Raw genomic sequence first — 11,429 nt, 5'->3', positions numbered from 1 at the left:
CATCGCAATATGAGAGGTACAGTAGAGAAAGGAGAAAGATGGTCTCTACAGTCACTTCAAATAACTCATAACTGAATATGAAAATTCTAAGATGTTCCTGGGCTTGAGAAAACTCAAATATGTTTTCACTACCTGACTGTTATAGTTTTCTCAACCATGAAAACACAATAACCTCTCAAAATAGGTTCTGAGAAAGCTTCATAGACTTTTTGCATCGATTTCAGAATTCCAAGCTCAAATCTAGCCTCCCAAGCACTTTAGAAAATTCAATTCAATTGAGATTTCTACAACTCTACTCTGTAGTAAGCAGAATCAAGATAGCTTGAAAAAAGTTCATTCCAACACACACTCACGTTCACATTGTATATATGAAGTGTATTTGTATACAAGCGTGTATATATGATGAAAAAATAGAAAATACAGTCCTTTCATTAGCAGATTTTATAATTCACCTTGGAGCCCAAAATAAACCTATTGAATAATTATTAGACGAAATAAAAAGTTGTTTGTGTGATGGCAGTAATTTTGAAGGTATTTATTTATCTTCTGCCCCCAACCCTTCCTTCAAGGAAATTCTTACTTGGAAACTAACATGTCAAACATGTTCCTGTGGTTAAAGTGCATGTGGAGAGGCAGGTTTCTCCCACCTGAGCAGGGCCATCCCGCTGCAAAGTTCCTGAGAAGCTGGGCAGGACTGTGAATGGAGCAGAGAATGAAAACCACTGACAGACATTCAGCTCAAGGACTGTACAGTAACAGAAAGGTCATGTGGTATAAGATGTGTCAACCAAACTCTACACTGGTGAGTTTCAATAAGAACTACACTATAAATGCAGAATTCAGGTATATTTATTTATTCATGTATTCATATATTTTTATATTCAGACTAAATGGTTAAGACACTCAACACAAACTATTCAATCTGGTAATATTTACGATTTCCAAGCTCAAGGCAAAAATGTCAAGTCTGTCTTTCTTTTTAAAATTAACATTTCACAAATTAATTCATTCTGCTGTGTTCAAGAAAATTTAGTAAAGTTATTCAAGGAATAATAAGTTTGAACAAATAAACATATTGTCTTGATGCGCTTTTTTTCTTTTTTTCAAAAATAGGTACATGCATTTCTCATGAAGAAAGAGTTAAAAAAATAAAAAACCATAGGGAGCTAAACTATACTGGTATTTTCTAGCTTTAAAATAAAAGCACTGTATGTACAGATATTTAATAATATGACATGGTTTAAATTGAAAGCTGGTGAAAGTCACTGGTGAAAGTTCATTATCATGAACTAAAATCATTTAATGTAATTAAAATAGAATGGGAAAACTTATTCTTTGCAATTTGGCATATTCCTTCTAATAATAAAACAACTTTGTTTATAACAAAGACATTACTCATTTATTTCCAGAATGGATGCCAGAGCAGCTACGTTGGAAAAAATAAAATCATAATGCTAAAAAGAAATGAAATAAAAATGTTACATCTTTATAAAAGGTATATTTTTTATTTTTTAAAAGAAAAATAATAACTAGTATGTATTGACCTTGATTGTGTTCACTTTAATATTAATACTTCTGAAGGTGGATGTAGCTATAATTAATTGAGAATTTACAAAGATCCATGCTGGTGCTAAACTTGGTTCATAGGTATCATTGCCTTAGTTTACTATTTAAATTAACATTTTGAAAAGCCGAACTCTAGGGAGATTAAGAAACTTGTTCTGATTTACAAAATCAAAAAATGGAAAAGTAATTTTACAAACTCAAGTCTCTCTTGCTTTAAATCATGTGCTCTTAATCCACAATTCTATATCCGGAACCCTTAAAGAATAATCTTAGAAAACTTCTTGAAACTAGTAATTTCCACTATCTACAATAAATAAATAAATAATAACTTCCTTCTTCGTAGTGTTCATCTATTATCTGCTAATTGAAGGACCAATCTTAAAAGTGATCCATCTTAAAAACAAAAACAGTCATAGCTCTTTACATCAATCTGAATGTTCCTTCCAGATGGGTATGTACAAGGTGAAATGAAATAAAAAGAACTGGAATACATTAATTCAAGATTGAAATTCATGAATCAATTAAAGATTCACGGTGATTGCTACCTGTACTTACATAAATATGTAACTGTACAAATATTTTCTTCTGCCTGATTAGCTTATATTTATGTGATAATCATTTTATATTACATAGAATTTACCTTTTCTTTCCCATCCCGTTTATCTTTGAATTCTCATCACAACTCCATGAATAGCTCATTATTATTCTCATTTTAAAGATATTCCAGGGATGTCAATTAATTTGACCAACGGCATACAAGGATCAAACAGCGGGTTTAGGAGTCAAATTGAGCCTTTGGATCCCACACTGTCTCATCCCAGCTTGCTGGCCTTTCTAGAGCCAATACAATGTGTGGAGCTTAGCAATAAATTCATTTGTAAGTTATGTTCACCATTTTTATTTAAAAATTATGTTTACCCACAAAGATGAATTACACATTTTTGATAAAACATTTGTAGTATTTAATGTCAAAGTGCCTATCTAATTCAGTGGGTCATTTCAGCATTTCAGTAGGGACAAAGATAATAACCAAACTTTTTGATTCTGTCTAAACAAAGTAAATATTCGATTTATAGAATTTTTCGTACAGCAATAATTCAATTTAATTCTGTGTATACACTGAATAATATTAAGGAATTTTTATGGTAATAATTATAGACAATGTTACTAACACAATGCCTATATGGAAAATGTTCACTAATATTTATATGTATGTAGGAAAAACATGCATAGTGATATTTACTTGAGAAAACATTGTTATGACTCATTACTACAAAAATTCAAGTCTGTCCATACGTAATGAAACTGCCACTTACTGTATAGTCCACCTGATCCTGGTCTACAACTCATACTGACTGTGGTAGAAGAACTTAATATTAAAGTCATATATGTGTTATATAACAAGACACCTCCATAACTCAGTAATTTAAGAAAGAATAGAAGTTGATTTCACTTTCATTGTCAGTGTACAATGGTACAGTAATTCTACTCTGATACACGATTTAGGGACACCAGCTCTTTCTATTTTGCTCCAAGATTTTGATATGTTGGTGGCATCATATTTTAAACTGTCAAATTTGTGTCACTGTATCCCTGCCAGGCTCTGTATTCCAGAGGGCAGGGAGGAAAAAGAATATGACTGAGCATGTGTCTGATGTTTAAACTTAGATTCAAAAAAACAGTAGATACATGCCTACTCACATTCTGTGGGTAAGAACTGAGCCATATGGCTATATCTAGCTGCAAGGGAGGGTACATGGCTGCCAGCATTAACTCTATTAACATGGAATGAGGGGAAAATGACTTGGCACGTGCAGCTACTAGTCTGCCATGGTCCACCTCTTTTGTCACTCAAAACTCCATGCTTATTTTCTTTCCACATGTAGACACAAGCACTCCTTCCCCAGGGGAGACAACTCAATAATACATTCAGATACTACCTCTAAGATTTGGGATGTTGGGCTAACGTACTGTATTCCCCATCAATTCCAGATGAGGCTCCTTGGTGTCTTTCAAAATAAAACACTTGTTATCTAATTCCTCCCTCCCCCAACATATATATGCACACCTAATGAACACAAGGCAAGTTCAGCAGTAGGAAAAGATAGTCATAATAAAATCTTTTATTCAGAAATGGAAATAATTAGAGATATCAAGTAGTCACTGGTTCATAAGAATGCTAGAATCCTGAAGGATGGAATTCCACAGATACATTCCCCTGCCCTGACACTGAAGAATTTCCTTAACTCTAGGAAAAACTACCTTCTCTCTTTCAAGAAGGAGTGAAAATATGCCAGTGTGTCTACAGCCTTGAAATTGAAGGCAAGGGAGAGATTAGATAAACGTGAAGATGTAGAAAGTCCAAATATAAGGAAATAATTAAGGTGACCACATAATTTCTCATCAAATAGGGACACATTTGAGAGGGAAAGGTAACACTGAAAATGATTAACAGCTCTTAATTGATCTACTAGGAGCATAAACCAGGATTTTTCTAGGCAAATTGCAAAGCATGTTCATTGTGTTTGAAACTAGAAAAACTGTAGCTATGTGAGAAGGCCTGTTTAGAGAGAGCTGTGGTCATAGATAACTCCTTACATGGAGGAAGGAAGATTAGGAATGTCGAGAATAACTACTCAGATACCCAAGCATCTCATTTAGTCCTCATTCCCTTGCTACCGCCTTCTGATTCAGCTCTGATGTTGAAGTCTGTATAAGTCAGCCTTCCAGAACACAGTTGAAGAAGGGACAAGAATGGATCATGGAAGGGATGGAGGCATGGAAGGAGAGTTAGTGGAGAATTATCCAATACATATCTTCTATTAAAAACAAAAAAGCTGACAATACTTTGGTAGTGTTCTTACCTCCATCCACCATATATTCATTCAACAAATATAACAGCTACATGGCTGCATCCACACTTTTCTGAGCAGCAAATGAATTCTCTAGTTTACAGTGATTTCCCAGTTTCCACATGGGCCCCTTCATTTATTTTAGTTACCTGGCAATAGGTGACTATATCAGCACCCATAAATATCTGATATTGTGATGCTTAAATTTAAGGAACAAATAAGTCAGCAGAAGAGAGTGCTCAACGTAGAAAAGTAGAGAAAGAATGGTTATTAGAACAAAGTCTGAACATTCTAGAAAAGAGAGTCATTTAATCAATAAACTCACATACTTGGCAAGTATATCCCTAATATAGAAGTAGAGGCATTAGATAAACTTAACTTAACACAAGTAAATATTTGAATTACATAACTCCCTTTGCCCTGTATGAAATTGCCAGGCAACTTAGTTTCTACGTGGAGGGTCTGCACTAGTCAAATTGATAAAATTGTCTAGTCCAGCACAGCCCAATAGAAATATAATGAGAGTTACATATGCAATTTTAAACTTTCTAGATGACATATTGAAAAAAGGGAAGAGGAAACAGGTAAAATTAATTATACATTTTATCCCAATATGTAAAAATAATTTTATTATGTAATCAATAAAGAATTAATGAGGTTTGCAATTTGTTTTATAGTAAGTCTTTGAAATCCAGTGTGTAGCTTTTACTCACAGCCTAACTCAATTTGGACTCGACACATTGCAAGTGCTCAATTGGCATATGTGGCTGGTGGCAACCATTTTGGATAAGGTAGGCCTAGACTAGTTAAAACCTATGTTTCTCATTATAAATTTTAAAGTGTGTACTTGTCAAAATCTTGTACATTTAGTTGTTAGTCTTTCTGAGTTAATGTACCATGGATCACAGATAACATGGAAGTTCTTGGTCTGTAAAGCTAAAAATCATGTCTTACTACCTAATAACTCCCTCTATACATCTACCTGAACTAGCAGCTAATTAGACAGTAATTAGTACTGTCTAATAAGCTACTTCTCTCTCATCAGCAATTACTATAGCTCATGACCTAAAATGTGGGGATTATCACTGTAAATTTTCTCTTTGAATATTCTCCGAAATTATATTTGACCATTATGTTGTTTTATTTGAATTATTAATCAAAGAGGGTAAGACTACTGCTGACTATTTTCTCCAAATCCTCTCAAAAATACTCTGGAATCTTCTTTAAACAGTCTTTCTTTGCCATGATATATCCTTTAAAAGGTTATAGAATTGTTCCAGCTGTCTCTTTGACCATCACAGTTTGTTCTTTAAGTTCAAGACAAATGTTTCACTCTCCCCTGCCATTGGTCGAAAGCATTGCCCAGGGCATTGTTTCACTGCTTTCCTTGTTTAACATTACCATGAAAGGGAAAAGGGGGCCTCTTCCCCCCCCCAGCCTTCTGCTCCCTGTCTTGAACTACTTTGCTTTATGTCACTGATCCTCAACAAAATCCAGCCTGTTTAAATTAAAGTACACGGCATTATCTACATTCTTCTGGTGAATAGCCTGCATTTTACATGCTGAAATGTTATTCATCTTGCATTATTTACTGCTTGTATAAATGGACTAGTTTCCAAGATGTTGTTGAAACAAAAACAATAACAGAAGAAGTTCTATTAGGAAAAGGAGCCCTCTGGCAGTTCTTGCTTCACAGTCCATTGCCTCCCACAGTCGGCAAACTGGAGCTTACTAAAAGTAATTTAGGCTAATGTCCGGCACCAGGCAATCGAAATAAGGTGCCATTATGGAATAATGCAAACTGCATTTAATTCCTGGTCGGAAATCTTGCAGAGATCTTAGAATGAAACCCGTGGACATCCCTAACAGGCCTTCCTGAAACAGGCAGCCTGTTGTCCAGAGTGAGAAAACAGGGTTCCCAGGAACTGCCTTTGCTGCACAGTGAGGACCACCGTGCAGTAGGGATCACCAGATCTGGGGATCTAAAGGATGTTACAGATCCCACTTTGGGGATTCAGTCAATTATTAATGATAATGCAAGTCAACAAATATGTAAATATGTGAAAATCTGGGCCAAACCCCGTGAGATGTAACATATTAATAAACATGAATTCAGACTACTTGAAACTGTAAAAGTTATGGGGAGAGAAACACAGACATCATGATAGGAACAAAAAAGTAATAGTAAAGGGCTCTATAGAAGCTGTGGAATTCCGGAGGAGAACACAGACTATAAACAATAGAACATATAAGTAGGATTATTTACTGAATTCCACGGAATGTATTTATATGGAGTGAATCTAGTTTTTTCTCCACTTGCTTTTATGCTAACGTGAAAAGCTAGCTTTTATCTTCATCAGCTTTTATCTTCATCAGCTGTTTATGCAAACAAGGATAAAGAACTTTGATATAATCTATGCCATCTAATAATAAAAGAAAAAATTCCTTGAAGTGGTTCTATTCATGTAATATAATATATAATTGAGTCAAATCAAGTATCAGGAATAATATTCTCTTAGAGAAAATTCAATCATTTTTTAGACAACAGCGTAGACAATATTATACCATCAAGCTGGTATAATGCTGACACGTTTTTTCTATCATAAGAATACAACCTAAATCTCTATCAAGTCCTTTGCCTTTGGCCTGATAATTAATAGTGTCTACCTATTGACTGCCTCCTTTTTTCTTGTCTCTCTGGGAGTTCTGACTGGGCAGCGTGGGTCTCTCACTTAATTAGAGCTGCTTTTTCAGATCTGATTGGCTGTAGTGCACTTCTTAGCTTTTTGTCCCCTTTCTTTCTTTCTCTTACTTTTCAAAGTGAAAAAAGATTTATTCAAGCCATGTGTTGGGGAAGGCAGACTAAACAAAATTTATCTCCCAAGTCTGAGAGGTATTTGTGCACTCTTACATGTAGCTGTCTAGAGCTTTCTGGAGCCCCAGGTACTTATTTCTATCACTCACCTGTCTCCCCAGAGGAGAGAGAAATGTCTTCCTTTTCTACTGCCCAGCTTTTCCAAAGGAGCATCTACAGAAAAGGGCTTGGAGTCTCTGTGAAGTTTCATCAGTTTTTTATGTATTCATCCTTGCTGGGTTTGCATAGGAACTCCTATGGGCTGAGAAGCAGATTGAGTGTGGACCAGGGTACAGATGGGAGAAGTTTCCATCTTACACTGAATTTGAAGTCATTTTCTTTCTAAACTCCTAGGTTTTGGCCTCGAGTCGGCTTCACAGTGCCAATTTTTTTTTTTTTTTTTTTTTTTTACATTTATGACTCTTTATCTGAGTCCTCTTTTTCTTCAGTCGGGTTTGTTTTTCTCTGAAACTCAAATTGTGGACAAGGTTCTAATTCTTCCTCATGTTTGCTCACGAGATGTGTCTGGACATCTTTTAAATGTTCTGCTATATTTAGATGTGCTATTTGTCTGCTGGGTCCACCCAAAGTTACTCAAAAGGACACGGGATTATCTGGCTCAGCCAAAACATTTTATGACATAAAATTTCTGAAAATGGAATAGACACAAATGCCTATTTTGAAGAAATAGCTTTAGTAAAGTGTGTTTATCAAAAATAAGTCCATATATTTTTATCATAACTTAACATGCTCATTTTGTGTTTGGAAATGTAGCATTTTGGCTTAATAAAGAGATATTATGATTAATAATACACTTTTCATGCCTATTCTCAACAATGATTAAATGTAATACAGTCATGCATCACTTAACAACAGGGATACATTCTGAGAAATACTTTGTCGGGCGAGTTAGGTGATTTCATCATTGTGCAAACATCATAGAGTGCACTTACACAAACCTGGATGGTATAGTCTACTGCACACCTAGGCTATATGGTACTAATCTTATGGAAACACCGGGGTGTATGCAGTCTGTTCTTGACCAAATTGTCATTATGTGGCACATGACTGTGGATTGTTAGATAAATAGCCGTGAGTGTGGGTAAGTCACTGAGGCACTAAGTCCTTTGGGAGAGAGCAAGATGATCCTTACCACAATTGTTAGAGCAACATCTGACTGCTTAGAGAAATGGACTGAAATTAACCAGCATCTCAGGTTGAAGGACTATGTTCTAAAAATTATTGATGTCTGTAACCACGCATTCATAATTGTAATCCTGCTTCTGCCTCAAATGCAATTAGAATCGATTATATGAGGACACACCCATTGTCACCACTCCCTCAGATGTAATGATTGACTGCCTGCACTTGCAAGGGTGTTGTATTGACCAGCAAGCAAACTGGTTCCTCTTCCAGCCAGCGGAAAGTGCAACCATTCTCTGTCGCCAGACTCACTTCTGAGCAGCTGTTTTTTGCTCTGTATCTGGGCCACCTTGATGTCCTGACACACTCCTCTTTGCCTTTCTTACCCTTTGAAACCTGATTGCTTTTCTACATTCCCATTCCCAGAACTTTGCTTATTCCAGACAACTATTATTACCTGATGTGCAATTTTTCCTTGTACCCCTAACTTATCATCATACTGAATGAGTTCAAAATCTCTTGTGTGAAAACCAGTGAATGCTATTGACAAATGCTACTGATCTTAATCAATGGGGTAACAAAATTATCTGGGAAGATTTATAAAAATACACAGGTCTGTTCTCACTTCAGCAGCACATGTACTAAAATTGGAACAATACAGAGAAGATTAGCATGGCCCTTGTGAAGGATGACACATAAATTTGTGAAGCATTCCATATTTTTAAATTTCTAGTTACAAAGTAGATAAGTCAGGGGATGTAATGTACAGCATAGTGATCATAGTTAATAATATATATTGCATTTTTGAAAATTGCTGAGAGTAGATCTTAAAAGATTTCTCATTTTATCATCACAAGAAATTTTTTTTTTTACATATATGGTGATGGGTGTTAACTACACTTATTGTGGTGATCATCGCGCACTGTAAACAAATATTGAATCATTACGTTGTATACCTGAAAACATATACACCGAAATATAAGGTTATATCTCAATTAAAAAATAGACATAGATCTGTGTCGAACTCAAGTGCACATGGGTAAAAAAAAGCAAAATTTCGTCTCTCTCACATGTCCAAAACCCATTCCGTTCTTTTTGTATATCCTTCCAGGAATATTAAATGAATATTCCAGGATATATTTGCTTTCATTTTCCAAAAATTGGGGTCATACTTTGTTCATGAGGATTGTTCTGTTCAGTACTTTGTTTTTCCCTTTATAACATCTTCTATGGATATCATCTCATTAGATCTGATTTATTGTTTTCCCAACTGCATATTATTTAGGTTTAGATATTTAACCCAACTTCCGTTGTGGAAAATTAAATTGTTCTAAAGACCAGGCTTTTATAAATGGTGGTACAACAAATACCTTTGTCTATCTTTACAAACTGTGTTAATATTTTTCTAGTGTAAACTCCTAAAACCGGAGTTTCTGGGTCTAAGAGCCTATGCAAGTTTATGTTGAACAGATCCTGCCAAAGTCGATACAAGTGTTTAGACTTTATCAACAATATATGACAGTGCCTGCTGCTCCCTGCCATGGCCCAAAATAGACATCAGCACACTTTTTAATATTTACTAAACTGATAAGAAAATATAGTCTCTAACTGGACTTTGTTTGTAATTTTTTACTTTTGAGTGTAATTCTTTACTTTTTATTTTCTTTCTGTATTTATAGGCATTTTTATGTAGTTTGTTGTGATTTGTCTGATCCTACCTTTGATGATTTGACTAATGAGTTGTAGTCTTTCTCTTTATGGATTTGTAACATAATATCACATATTAACCACATTAGTGATTTTTCATGTTTTGCCAATTTCACTTTTCAAAATTTGGATTTATCATTTATGTTTCCAGGCAGATTTTTGCTTTACTTAAAGTAATAATTCTTCAAGTAATTTGTTTGGCTTCTGTGTTCTGTGCCATGAAAGAAAAGATCTTAACTTTTCAATAATTCCTCACGGATTCTCATAAGCCTTTTTTTTTTACCCAGTGTTTACACATCTCATCCATCTAGATTTTATTTTGGTTTAATAGATGAATTAGATTTTTTTGAGCATTTGGTTATGAAAATTTTCCAACATACATAAAAGTTTTAAGAATTTTACAGTGAACATCCATATACCCATCACCATGTTTCTACAATTACATTTTAACTAATTCAAGTTACCACACATCTTTCCATCTACCATTTTTGAGATAGATATTTAACTTTACTAGGTAGAAACTTAACACTACAGATATTATTGCTTCTAACTTTGCCATCTTATTATAAGTTACTTTTCATATTTTATCACTGTTTGTTTTCTAACTTTTGCTGGAAGTTCTGTGTGTTTTGTTAACATCTGGCTTTAGAAGGTACACAAATTATACTCTCCCTTCTTCAGAACTATAAATAATGTACCTAAAATTTATGTTTCCCAATTTATCTATTTTCACTAATAAACAACTTTTCACTATGAAAAAGGAGAAAATATGAACACCTATATTCCAACCTACTTCTATTTGTCATCTTTACTCCAAATTTACCTTGTTCATGTTTGTAACATTTCCAAATTCTTTTAACAATTCCCTCCATTGCTTAGTCTTTAATTAGTGGGATTTGGTGCTCACCATCTTCTTCTTTGAAACTTTACTTCTCCATTCCTGAGTTCTTCATTTTTCTTCATTTCTTCATTGGTTGAATATTTCTGCCTACTTTTTTTAAATAGTTTTTCCAAGACTAACTTTTTGGGCTGTAATCTCCGAGTCTGACATGTTTGAGAACATAAAACACATGCCAAATTTCTCTTTCCCAAAACTTTATAGACATTGTTACACTTTCTTCTACCAGTGAACAAAGCTCTGGGAAGTTGACGTCAGCCTTATTTCCCTCTCTCTTAGATGCCTTTACAGCTTTTTCTTTTTTGCCAATCCTCTGTTTTGTTTTGGTTTTTTTGCTTGAGGAATATTGACCCTGAGCTAACATCTGTGCCAATCTTCCTCTCCTTTGTATGTGGGACGCTTCCACAGC

The 11,429-nt window shown here is 34.7% G+C and overlaps 1 non-coding gene across 1 annotated transcript; it reads left to right on the top strand.

Annotated features, from left to right (window-relative positions):
* The first annotated feature begins 9,032 nt into the window (after positions 1-9,032).
* LOC111772627 (U6 spliceosomal RNA) lies at positions 9,033-9,138 on the top strand. Its single transcript, XR_002806631.1, has one exon. It is a non-coding gene; the product is annotated as a U6 spliceosomal RNA (small nuclear RNA).
* The last annotated feature ends 2,291 nt before the right edge of the window (positions 9,139-11,429 follow it).

The sequence above is a fragment of the Equus caballus genome, chromosome 2 (assembly GCF_041296265.1).
Source record: "Equus caballus isolate H_3958 breed thoroughbred chromosome 2, TB-T2T, whole genome shotgun sequence".
NCBI classification, from domain to species: Eukaryota; Metazoa; Chordata; class Mammalia; order Perissodactyla; family Equidae; genus Equus; species Equus caballus.
The sequence above is the reverse complement of the archived record's forward strand: the minus strand, read 5'-3'. Positions and strand labels throughout refer to the sequence as shown.